This window comes from Etheostoma cragini, chromosome 5 (genome assembly GCF_013103735.1).
Source record: "Etheostoma cragini isolate CJK2018 chromosome 5, CSU_Ecrag_1.0, whole genome shotgun sequence".
In the NCBI taxonomy this organism is placed as follows: Eukaryota; Metazoa; Chordata; class Actinopteri; order Perciformes; family Percidae; genus Etheostoma; species Etheostoma cragini.
The window spans coordinates 8717020-8731305 of record NC_048411.1 but is presented as its reverse complement, the minus strand read 5'-3'; positions in this window follow the sequence as shown (position 1 = coordinate 8731305).

Sequence of the window (14286 nt, the reverse complement as noted above, 5' to 3'; positions counted from 1 at the left end):
ATTTAGTGATTTGCATGCAACACTAACATGCAGCTAGACCATCAGACCCAAATAAGAACGGAATTGTAATTTTAGGCCACTATAATTCTTTCATACAAATGTAGTTTTTTTTCACAAAAATTCTGGCTACATTTTTTTCAGGCATGTTGAAGGATTCCTGTGCAAGGGTCTGCGACAAAGCTACATTATTAAAATTAGAACTGGATTAGCTTTACGTGTGTGTGTGTTTGTGTGTGTGTGTGTGTGTTTGTGTGTGTGTCTGTGTGTAAGAAACATGTGTGCCTGTCTGCATGCATGCATGCATGCCTTGGTGTATTTGTGTGGATGCATGCATGTCTTAGTATGTATAGTGTGAGAGGGCCTTACAGTTGTGTGTGTGGTGTGTGCATGTGGATGTGGTGAGCATATCTATTCCTGGGCCAGGGGATCCTCTCCTGCAGGTCTAATTACTTTAATGAGGAATGTCTCCATCTCTATCAGCCCTACCCAAGGGTACGCATTAACATTCCCCCCACATAGCCATACACACCAACACTCACAATTAACCACAAATGCATCAGCAAAGTAAATACTCTCTCTTGCCTTCGTGTGAAACGTACTCTCTTAAACTCTTACTTCCGTGAGAAAGCGCCCCCCCACCCCCGCCCCGAGTCAAGTGATTCAGAACAGACTCGACTTGATTCCTGCCGTACTTTAAGTCTGTCTGCCTTCACTTCCAGCAGACATTTAAAGGTGAGAAGACACCAGTTTTTTTTTTTTAAATAGATCAGACAATATGCAATTGAGTCATTATTCGCCTGTGCTGTATCACTTTCACCCACTCGTCCAATTTAGAATCCAAGAAAGTGGCTGACAGCTGGATATCTAATGATGTTTCTGTTGTGACCCGCAACTCTTACCCGTGCCGCGTGTTTGTGTGTGTGCGTGTGTGTGTGTGTGTTAATGTGTGTGTGTGTGTGTGTGTGTGTGTGTATGTGTGTGCGTTCGTGGGTCTTTCTGTGTGTGTCTTTGTGAGTGACTGTGTATTAAGCTTCAGAGAGCAGTCTAGCGTTGCCAGGAGACAGTGCAGGCACCACTAAGGGCCACAGCTTTATTCATGAGAGAGATGTGGAAGCTTGGAGGGTTAGTTATTTAAATTGATCTGATGAGCAAAGCCCAAGGATGGGAAATAAACACGCTGAAACTTGGGTGATGTCAGCGCTCCGTCAAACCTGTAGCCTGTGTCTGCCCTCTGGCGGTCAGGACGGTGGACTGCAACAAGCAGAGACAGAAGATGTGACCCGAAGCACAATTAAACATTCCTGTGTTCCTGTACAACTATTGTCGGTGTTTTTTGTCAGCAGGAGTAACGAAAAATCTACTTTTGGAGGTACTTTTGACACTCAGTGACTTTATGTAAAAATTGTGATAGATCTGGAGGTCAACACTTGCTAAAAACTAAATCCAAAATCAATTTGTTTCATAATAATGCTTTAGTATGACAAAAATTCACTGTAGAAGGGCACACCATTGGTTATTATCTCTTCAACAATTGACTACTAACTATTATGTAATTTACAAGGATTTACTGCAAGGTTTACTCCAGAAGGGGCTACCAAATTATTGTTTAATACTTTTTAGAACGTTTTTATCCCCCCCCAAAAAAAATATGTATACAAATTATACATTAACATGAGTCCTACATATCATTATTAAAGATGAATTGGCCTATTTAATTAACAACAATGATGATGGGGTAGCCACTTTGGTAGCTATCCACAGATACAGATAAGGATTCACCATGCCTTTGACATGTATGTTTGACATTAAAACATGATGATATATGAATATGTAAATAATGTGTTACTTTAATAGCTTAGTATTGTAGCGCACCAAAAAAAATCTATGTATAAAGGCTTTAGGCCACCTGATAAGTTATTATCGGCCCAGTTTACTTTGCTGTATACTTGAGCCATATAATTGAGTATATTATACTCAATTTTAGACAATACATGTAACTTAGCTCTGGGGGGCCTATTCGCCGGAGTCCTGATGTCTGTTTTCGCCCAGCATGTTTCCTTGGATCAGGGTGTCACCTACATCATGGTTGCAGCTGTCCCAAAGGTCCTGCTCCGTGCCCTGCTAAAAGAACTGTAGTAGATACTTGATAGCCCCAGAATTGCGGTGAAGTTAGAAAGATGTGGGTGTTAACTAGGCCTTCCTGCCTCAGTTTACAGGTCTAATGAAAAGATGCTGTTGTTTGCACTATGAGAAATCTAGGAGCCAGTGTTTTTTTTAAATTTGACCCAATACTGTGTAGTAGCTAAAATATAGGATATCTTTGCTGCTTTGATTTCAACCTTTTTTGAAAGAGACCGGATAACGGCAAGGCATTCATTCTCCACAACTGAGTACCTTTCTTCATGTTTTTTGAGTTTCCTGCTGATGTACAACACTGGTTGAAGATTACCCGGGTCTCCCTGTAACAAAGTGGCCCCAACCCCAAGTTCAGATGCATCTGTCTGAAGAATGGTTCTTGGAAATGGAAAGAGGAATGGAAAGGGTAGAGAATCCTGGGACAAAACGCCTATACTGACCCATCAAGCCCAGAAATGACTTGACTTGCAACTTTGTTTGAGGTCTTTCGGCTGACAAGATAGAATCTACCTTGCCAACTTGAGATCTGATCACTCCCTTGCCCAGCACATAACCCAGATATTGTGCTTCTTGCTTGGAAAGTGCAGATTTGTCCGGGCGGATAGTCAAGCCTACATCACTAATTCTCCCCAGCACTTCCTTCAGATGATAAAAGTGATCCTCCCAGCTTGAACTATAGACCACCACATCATCTAAGTAGGCCACAGCATAGGACCCTGTGCCCTTTAGCTACTTGTCCATGATCTTCTGAAATGTTGTAGGGGCACATGCAGGCCAAAGGGAAGCACTATAAAATGGAAGTTTCCAAAAGGGGTTTTGATTGCGGCCACCTCCTTGCTTTCTTTGGTGACTGGGATCTGCCAGTACCCCTTACGTAGGTCTAGTGTACTGATGAGGTTAGCTCTGCTTAGTCTCTCAATGAGATCACCCTGGGTTGATGAATGGTAAGATCCCGGTCCCTTGTGAGGCACATAGGCATCCACCAGTTTAGCAGCCATTGCTGCAGTAGTATCGGATCACGCTCCTTGGCTCAGGCATTCACTTCTGGATGAAGCACATCATGTGTGCGTGAAAAGACATTTTTTTTATTGATATGTACAGATTTAAGTGATACTTGCACCTTTTTTTAGTTTTTGGTGAGTAATTGCATTGTGGTCTTTTAACACATGACACATGACACACATGACACATGATAAAACTGTGTATATCTTTTGCTGCAATATTTTTCCACGCAATTAGCTGAAAGGTTTCTGCTTCATGGCCTATGAATTTCAGGACAGGATCCGGGGCATAGTAGTATACAGGTGAAACTCAAAAAATTAGCATATGGTGCAAAAGTTCATTCATTTCAGTAATGAAATTTCAGTCAACTTAAAAGGTGAAACTATTATATTATATAGACTCATTACATGCAAAGTTAGATATTTCAAGCCTTTAATTGATATCATTTTGACGATTATGGCGTACAGCTTATGAAAACCCCAAATTCAAAATCTCAGAAGATTAGCATATATCACGAAATCAAAAACAAAAGGATTTTAAATACAAAAATGTCAGCCCTCTTAAAAATATAATCATGCATATGTACTCAGTACTTTGTTTGGGCCCCATTGCATGAATTACTGCCTCAATGCGGCGTGGCATGGATGCTATCAGCCTGTGGCACTGCTGAGGTCTTATGGAAGACCAGGATGCTACAATAGCGGCCTTCAGCTCTTCTGCATTGTTCGGTCTCATGTCATTCATCTTTCTCTTGGCAATGCCCCATAGAATCTCCATGGGGTTCAGGAGAGTTTGCGGGCCAATCAAGCACAGTAATCCCATGGTCATTGAACCAGGTCATCTGCTGGTCATCTGCTGGTGTTGGTCCACTGTGCTTTATTAAGTCCAGGGTCAGCGCAGCCGTCTACCAGGACATTTTAGAGTACTTTATGCTTCCTTCAGCAGACGAGCTTTATGGAGATGCTGACTTCATTTTTCAGCAGGACTTGGCACCTGACCACACTGCGTAGTACCAAAACCTGGTTCAATGACCATGGGATTACTGTGCTTGATTTCATGTCTTGGACATAGCTGACAGCATATCTGGTGGGGCCTGGAGTCATGTTTATCACAGTAGAAGCACTAAGTCTACCCTGTTGTTCAAGTGGGGAGAGGGACCATAATAATTTTACATTTTTGGAAGGTAACATATAACAGGGGTCCCCCAAGAGTCTAATTTTCTTCAGAGGAGGATGCCTCATAATGAGGGTCCGTCTTAACATTATGCTTAGTCTCGGACACATTCTTCTCTATGTCACTTTCATTGTCAAAGAGCAGTGACAAAACGTCGCTGACAGAAAACCTTTTCTTGCAGGCCATTTCCGAAAGAGAGTGGGTGGACAGAGAGAGCACTTAGGGCACCAAGAAAAATGTTTTAGAAGGCTGCGGTGCCTGCATTTGAGCTTTTATATACTGTATGTTTGCCCCTCCCTTGTGTATCATGTGTTGTAAACCACCCCTGCAGGAACCATATTTCCCTCCCACGGAGTGTGGGAACAGTGGGTGGTCCCTCACAGAGGGTGGGTGCATGTGTGTGGGGAGGGGAATTGAAGCTTGTGAAATTGCAACAACCTGCATGTGAAAGTGACCTCAATATCAGACAAAACAATCTCTTTATACAGCTTAAACAGCCTGGTATCAAATTGAGCCCAAGAAATACAGATACGTACAAAATGTATGCAGGACATATCATGATGTTAATTCTATGTATAGCCAGTTGTCCCCATTAAATTAGGAAAAGTCATTCAATATAAAGCAAAAAAAAGGATGTGTTTGAATGATTTTTTAGAGATATTTCAGAAACATTGAATGGGGTCAAATTGACCCCAAGGATAATAGGAGGGTTAAACAGCAGACAAACTGAAAGGAATGCAAGATTGGTGCTCGCCTGAGCATTATTAATTTAGCCACATTCCATCAAAGTGAAAATGTTTGAAACTTACATAGCCTTACATTTATCTCTGGGAACCATAACCTTGTCATGGTGGAGAGGTTTGTGTGTCACTATGAACCTGAAGGCTGTGTTGTCTGGAGCAGCGGTTGTGGGAGAAATTTGGAGAAGAAACAAAGAAGGACTGTCGGTCGGCACCACGGTGCTTCTGGAAAACAGTTTGCCACCTCGAGAGCGTGAAGCGGGCAACCATCCAAGCTGTGTACAGCAAGGATGGGATGATGTTGACCTCAACTGAGGAGGTAATAAGGTGGTGGAAGGAGAACTTTGAAGAACTCCTAAATCCAGCTTATCTGCCTTCTATAGTAGAGGCAGAGCTGGAGGATGATGGAGGATTGTTGTCAATTTTCTTGGTGGAGGCCGCTGAGGTAGTCAACAACTCCACAGTGGCAAAGCCACAGGGACTGATGAGATCCGTCCAGAAATGCTGAAAACTCTGGGTTGGAGGGGCTGTCTTGGTTGACACACCTCTTTAAGATTGTGTTGAAGTCTTAGACGGTGCCTAAAGAGTGGCAGACCAGGGTGGTGGTTTCCCTGTATCAGAGAGTGTTCAGGGTATCACACTGCTAAGCCTCCCTGGTAAAGTCTACTCCAAACTGCTGGAAAGGCTGGTTTCGGCCAAGAAACAAACCTCGGCTTGAAGAGGAACAATGCGGATTCTGTCCAGGTTGTGGATCAACGGATCAGATCTTCACCCTCGCAAGGATCCTGGAAGGAGCCTGGGAGTATGCCCACCCTGGTCTACATGTGTTTTTGCGGATTTGGAGAAGGCTCATGACTGGCTCCCCCGCAAGATACTGTGGAAGGTGCTGACGGAGTAATGGGTGAGGGGGTTACTTCTCATGGGTTCTCTAGTTGGAGGTGCGTAGTGAAAAGTGGGAAAAGAAAAGAAAGAAATGGGGGCCGTGGCAACTGCTTTGCAATTGCAGGACAGAGCGGAAAACTTCAGTCTACTTCTGTCTAGACTGGAAAGATAATTTCTGAGAAAGCGGGTCTAAAAAATGATTTGATGGCAGCTGCGTAGCTCAGAGTCAGGATATGTTACCAGGGGGAGGGAAGAGTCATGGCGCCTCAACGTTAGGAGTCACCGGATCAGGATCCGCAACGTCAACGTAAGGACACATAACCTAGGGGCTTTGAATTCAGGATACATTCAATTTCAATCATTACTGTGCATTGCACCTCTTAAATGACAGATCACGGTCAGGGTTCAGGGATTGGTAGGCTTATTGTAGCTCTCTGGTGCCTCCAATGAAGTGAGTACCTCTGTCAATAAGCAGCTCAAAAGGTTTGCCTCTGGGAACTATAAAGCGCTTTAGGGCCATCAAAAAGGAATCTGTATTAATGTGACTCAACTCACCTGCCAATCTTCACAGTGTAGGACCCAAAACAATCTATCCCTGTGGCATTTTGGGAATAAGGTGTTTGGCACAGAACTGCTGGTACTTAGCACATCTGTGCTGATGTTTCCTGGAACCTCTCAGGATCCAGAATTGCCTCCACAGTTCAGTGAGAAGCCTCTCAGAACCAGGAGGCCGTAGGTGGTCATCACTATCGTTAATTATTATTAAGTTTTGTGATCAAATTGGCAGGATCCAGGACAACCTGATGTATGGCATCGGGGGGGGGGGGGGGGGGGGGGGGGGGGGGGGGGCAGGTCACTGCTTTGCCGTAACCTTCCGCCTACTCAAATGAGACCTGACGCTGGATCTATTTCTGGAGCAAGGGAGAAAAGACCACTCAAATTTGGAAGGAGTTTGTGGGTTGGAAGAGACAGAATGTGACATGAAAGACCTACCACAGATTAAATTGAATTTAGGAATATGCCATATTCATTGAAGAAAAGAAATTATTGATGATAATAATCTTGAATGAATTAACAATAACAGAACATTTGTTTGCATTTCTTTTTGTTGACAACAGGTGGGGCGGCCCCATCTGCCCCTAATGACCAGTCACCACTGGACATTAGATACAAAATGTATTCCTTGTCTCAAGCTACTTCTGTGGAAATCTGCAGTGCAATATTCATATGTTGAATCCCAGTTAGTCTCTGTTCTTATAGATTTTGAGACCATCTCTCTTGAAACGTTGTCTAAGCTAGAGTTTTGAAAAGAAAGCTATATGTTTTTTGGAAAACAAATGCTGCTGAACCGTTTTAAAGACAGGACTTGGAGAAACATTTCCATTTACACTTGCTTGCACTTTCCTGGAAGCCTAGTTGGTTCAAACCTCCTCCTGAAGATGTCAGAGTCAGCAGTCATTCCATATTCTACACACAATGCATCTTGGCTAGATTTACAGCAGGTTCCTTTTAGTGGAATTGTGTTATTGGATTGATAAACATAGGCATGCACCTGAAAGCCAGTATTGAAAGGTGAGCCTTAATTTCATGTAAACATCAAATGACACATTTTAAATTACCGCAGTTAGAAGTGGAAGACACAGGCAATCTGTTCTGGCTAATGGGTAGCTTTAGGTTAATGTTGAGAGACACAGTACATGGGAAGAGAAGTAAAGTTGTTGGCACATGTCTGTTTGTCTGCTGCTATGACTGAACTTAGCATGGTGCTAGTCTAAGGCTATACACAAAGTCTAAACACATAAGTCTATGCACAAAGTCTATACACATACTCTATATCCATACACAAAATCTAAATGTATAAGTCTATACACTAAGTCTAAACATATGAATCTATACACCGTCTATTTCTCTATACACAATGTCTATACATATTAATCTGTACACAAAGTCTATATGTATAAGTCTATACTTATAAGTCTATACACAATGTCTATACATATTAATCAATACACAAAGTCTATACATATAGGTATATACAAAGTCTTCACCAGAAATGGGAAGGAACAAAGTACAAATACTTTGTTACTGGACTCAAGAAGATTTTTCTGATATTTTTACTTTACTTCAGTATTTATTTTTGTGATGACTTCTTACTTTTACTCCTTACATTTTAACATGAATATTGGTACTTTCTCTTGCTTACATTTTACAAAATTACTTGTTACTTTAGTTTCAAATTATTTCAGTGGAGTTACTGTTTTTTATTTTTTGTGTCATAAATACAGAATTCAAACTAATTGGACGGGGACATACTTTGCACTTGATGCACCATTACGAGACAACTCAACAGATTTGGTGGCATTCATTCACGGCAAATCAATGCAGCTTGATGGTGGTACCAATAGCACATATAGATTGGACGGCAACATGATTTTGAGCCTGAAATGTTAAATTTATTATTTTTAGCACTACATGTTCAAAGAATTACTAACTTTTAGTTGATTTCCTATACGCTTCTGCCATCTAGTGGTTGTTAGTTGTAACTCTAAAATTGTGGGGAACTTCTTAATTAATGTCTGTTTAGTAATTCATACTTGATCCTTTATTTTCTTTCCAGAAGCCATATTTGAGCACACACACAAAAATGTAGATTCCTTTAAATGTGAAGGGGAAGGTTAAAAAAGAGAAACTGGATCTGTGTATTCTAACAGAATCACAATTGAATTCATATCTTGGTGCTCAGTCAGACTATTATTAACCTGGACTGACGTCTGTGGGGGAGCATTAGCTTAGTCTGTAGGGAATTGGGTTGGGAACCGGAAGGTTGTTGGTCCACATCAAGTCCACATACGGACCAAAGTATGGGGGTGGACTGGTAGCTGGAGATGTGCCAATTACCTTCCTGTACTATCAAGGTGCTCTTGAGTGAGGCACTGGACCCCTAACTGCTGGGCTGCCTTTCCATGGGCAGCCCCCTCCCTCTGACATCTCTCCGTTTAGTGCATTAATAAGTACTGAGCATGTGTGTGTAATATCATCAGAGTGTACATTGTAATTTCCCCTGGTGGAATTAATAAAGTATATGTTACTATTGCATGTAAGTCTATACACAGTCTATATATACATACATCAGTCTACATATATTATACCTTTAAATGGCCAGGGAGTTTAATCAGTTCCCGTCTAACACACTAAAATTGACCCTAGGCCCCTTTTCACAGACGACATGTTGACATGCCACAGGAGGCATAAATAATAAAAATTACCGATTGCTGAATTCCATTTAGCTGCTTTAGTTTCAGGGCGCTGGTAATATTCATGTTTGCTCATTGTCATGCTGTCATGGCGTTCATTATTTTTATTAGTAACACATGTACTCTTCGATGACATGTCAAAGTGTCCCTTGAAAGATACTCGACAATCAGCAAGGGTAAGGTCAAAATTAAAAGACTCGATTAGACAGTGATTTACCTGTTCTAATGAACATTTCTAAACAATTAAGCGACAAAAAGGGGAATTTTTATCATTGTTGTTGCTGAAACAAATTGAAGTGAACTGACTAACTTGGTGCCTTTTGGGATGTTTTGTTTAACAATTTGTGAGATTAGGGTTGTAAACATGCTGGGGTTATCTCTGAACAGGAAACAAATATATTTCTGAGAATTTCTCCAACGCGGTTGTGACATAGATGTCATGGTGAAACATGCAAGCAACAGTTGGAGCTGTTGGGGATTTTGCAAAGTTTGCAGTGATGAAACTAAGCCTTGTAGTGATGAATATATTGTAATGTAAAGAGAAGTACTTCCACTCTGGGTTATGGGTAATCAGAGTACAAGTCACAAGATCCTGCGTGGCCCATGGTGGATGGATGAGATGGTAAAGACATGTGATTCTGCCTGTATAGAGCAACTTTACTGGTCAACAAAGCTTGGGTTTCCACAAAATGGTTATTGCTCTCCGATAACGTGTAAGGCAGCGGCTTATACCCTGTCCCACAGTAAAAGCCTAAAATCAGTTATTTTAGCTGCTTTTTTTTATGTTTAACTTGAACTTGAATCATGTTGAATCAACACCTATAATTTTCAAAAACAGTGTTCATTTCAGTATTCTTTGTTGTATACTGCATTTATTTCTACCTAAAAAAACGGGGACTCAGGGTATGAAAAGGGAAAATCTGTATTGTCACCTTCAGGATGTTGTAAAAATAGCTCAGTAAAATGTTTCTTTCATTTTACAGTAAACAAAAATGTTGCTCTCTTTAGTACACACAAAATGAAGTGTAATTAGTATACAGTCTTGATGGGTCATTTATTCAATCACATTTGACAATTCAGACATTTCTACTGTGCAATGTCTTAATTAGAATGATAGAGGATAGACAAAGAATAGATTTTATCTGGAGTAAATTACACAAATTGCTTTAATGAATTCCTAATGTGTCTTATTTGTAAGAATTACTGATGGTATGTCATGTTAGTATCATCAAGTAAGCTTTTGTCCATGTTTGAAGAAAATGGTGAGACCATTTCCTGCCAAAACCAAGATTCAGGATACATGCATATTGAGCAAAAATATAGCCCAGAGTCAGACGGTACATCACACTTATTCAGAATCCAAAGAGCTTTAGTAGCACAAAAAAGAACTACTACCCTTCCTCAAGCTGTTGAAGTTGGCAGATTTAAACAATATTTAGATGGTAAACAGATTGTGTGAACTGTGTCATTCGGGCCTGGTGGAATCTACATACAATCATTTCAAATCTTCAAAATCTATTCTTGATGGAATTGTTTGACTCATTTGACATGTTGGAAGGTACTAATGATCAAATACTGGACAGGTTTCATTGTGATGTATTAAGTTATCTAACTTTTACTCAGGAATGCAAGCTATAGAGAGTTTACTTAGAAGTTACATATGCTTTACCAGTAATCTATTCATTTAGTTGTACATGTTTAAAAAACAAGACAAATTATGTAAACTAGTATTCTTTATTTTCTTTGTAGTATTGATTGAAAATGTATACAGCAGACGGGATCTGGTTATATTAACCCTGTGGTGTTGTGAAGGCTCATGCAAGCTGGGCAGTACGCACAACACAATAATAAAAATGTCATCATAATCATCAATTAAAAAAAAAAAATTATATTGTAGTTGATGAACAGTGAATTGACTTATTACTAAAGAAAGGCCTTTATAAACTCTATAAGCAAGCAGACAATAAGAGCAAACACAAAGAATATCAAGTGTTCCCTGATCCAGCCTTTGTCAGGCAGAGTTGAGATAGGGGTCTTTACAGAGAAAGCCCACCTGGCTAAATGAATAGGCAATGTTGTCAGGGTTTAGAAGAGTCAGTAGGCTGTGAGGCTGCCGTATAATACAGCAACTGTCAGCGTTGACAAGCCTCAGAAATACACACCTCTAATCTCAACCCCCCTTTCTTCTCCCCCTCAACCATAACACACAGAAAAAATGACACCCTGCGCAAATATTAAACATCTTCCAAGGCCTATTCCATTATCTTCTTTTCTCTTACACTGTTTAAACCCCCGCCCCTACTCTCTCTCTCCCTCTCCATATCTCTCTCCCATCTTGTCTTGTCCTTGTCTCCTCAGAAGCCCTGGCAGCCGGATCATCTCTGTCTCTTAGTGTCAATTAAAAGTGAAATATCTGCATTTGTCAACATATCATTTGTGCTGGGCCCGTGATGCACTGCTGATTTGTCGGCCGACTCCTGACACCGGGGAGGGAATGCTGAGGCGGCAGTCTCCCTCATTAGACCTGGAGCTGGCACTATGATGGCTGACACCGCCGGGAGGCTTCGCTCCCCGCCGACATGATACTAACCCAGGAACAGGCCTCGTCTGTCAGTCCTGTCACTTGCCAGCCAGCCATCCAGTCAGGGAGAGCGAGGGGCAGATGGGTGGGAGGGTGCACCATGCGCACTAGTCTCAGGTCCAGGGAGGGAGAGTCTATAATGAAGTTTATTTGTAGTGCAAAATGTCAATATATGTCATAGTGTCTGAAGGATGTGTGGGACATGGTTGACATTTTAATGTGGTGACAGAATATTATAATTTGATCTAATAATAATTTTAAACCAAGGGATACCAAAATAATCCAAATGTATAGGAATAGGAAGGTAGACCATAAAGGGCATAAAAAATAAATAATAAACAACTATATTAACCGAGACTGAAGCCTCTTCAAGTGACGATAAACTCAATATACTAAATGTGATATAAACCTTAATGTACTTTGAATATAACTAAAAACAAAAATAAACAAACTAAACAATACACTTGGCTTTTATTTCTAGGTCTAACATGTAAAGTTTTCCCTGAACTGGAAACAAAAAGTTGTAATTTTTTTGTGTAAAATTTAAATTTGTTTTGATTATGTTATATGTTAAAGTCAGGGGGGCACCTGTAGATAGATAGATAGATAGATAGATAGATAGATAGATAGATAGATAGATAGATGGATAGATGGGTAGATAGATAGATAGATAGATAGATAGATAGATAGATAGATAGATAGATAGATAGATAGATAGATAGATAGATAGAGAGATAGATAGATAGATAGATAGATAGATAGATAGATAGATAGATAGATAGTTCAGGACATTCCTCAGTCATCCCAGTTAGCATCTGCGTCAATCAATGTTGTAGTACTTAAAATCAGTCTTGGTCACAAGACCACTTTTTTGAAGGTCTCCGAATGATTCTCAGAATCAACCACATTTTTACTTGGTCTTCAATTCCATTTTATTTATAGTATCAAATCATGACAAAAGTAATCTCAAGACACTTTACTGATAATAATTTACAAAGCCCCAACAATTCTAGTAATTCCTTCCAGAACAAGCATTTAGTGCCACAGTGGCAAGGGAAAAACTCCCTTTTAGGAAGAAACCCCTGACAGACCCAGGCTCTTGGTAGGTGGTGTCTGGCGGTGCCGGTTGGGGGGGTGATGCACAGCGGAAATACCAGTCGCAGTCACAGTCTTGACTCATCTCAGATAAAGTCGACGATTTCATTTTAAGACCACAACTGCCTTTTGATTATTTTATCTATGCACTTCTCATTATACACATATGGAAATAAAATAGGTGTACAAAGAAGAATTTGTTTTCCGTTTTTTTTTTTTTTTTATGGGAAAGTGGATCTTTCAGATCAATTTGAGGAGTGCCTATGGCTAGCATTTTACACATTTTATTGTGGCATGCAGTTCAGGACTAACACTGCTTTGGTCTTGGTCTTGACTTAGTCTCAACCCCTCAAAGGTCTTGTCTTAGTCTGGTCTGGTCTTGTCTTAGTCTCAATACGCTCTGGTCTTGGTGATGACTTGGCCTTGGCTAAGGTGGTCTTGACTACAACACTGCTTTCCTCCAGTGGTATATGTATGATATAAATATATTGTATGTGCATATTTTCTCTGAGATGTATGCTACACATATAACCAAAGGTGAATGGAAGTTAGTTTGTGGTGCTCACCGCATTTAAAAGTTACACTTAAAACACTTCAACAATTTGTCTTTCCAACAAACAATGTCCACATTGTGATCTTCATGTTACAGCATTTTCAAGTTTTATATTTCAGATATTTCACTGGACACAAAAACTTCCCATTGAGTCTCACTGGGAAGGTGCCTGTATGTGTTTCTTTAGTTTTAATTTTGAAAAGGATCTCAGGATTTTATGCCAGCATTCCTGGCTCCTCCGCCCCCACACTGTGGGATTAAGGAGGAGGATGCTTGTCCTGCTCCACTTGCCACCATTAGGGAGGAGAAGCACCAACCAAGCCAGCAGCCAGACTGGGTGGGAGCCACTCAGAGACACAAAGGAATGCACCGTTAGAATGTGGAGTGGGTTCAGTACTTATGTACAGTATGTGTATCTTTGCCATTGCAGTGTTTTTTGTTTGTTTTTGAAGCAGCTATAACTAGTAATCAATATATTTCTTTCTATTAGGGAAGCAATGTATATTTTAGATTTAGGAAGTATGTTGGACAAAACCCTAAGCAAGCATTCATTCCATCTATCCAAGATAGATAGAGAGAATGTTGCACCAAAGATCTTTACATCAATGATACATTTGCTTCCTTTTTTCCAAAAAGTGCATTATTATTATTATTATTAAACCAAATACAACATTTCTCAGACACAGTGTTGTTTTTTCCGTAACACCCCTCATAGTAAATTAAACCAATTGTTTTGTATGAATTTTTTGTTAGATCCCCATCGCTCCATTTGGTTTCCTTTTTTTGCTGCAGCCATTACTTTTGCTGTAAATACTTGTGATACCAGATTGTAACTTCTTTAAGTGTGGATATGTTCTTTTATTTTACTGT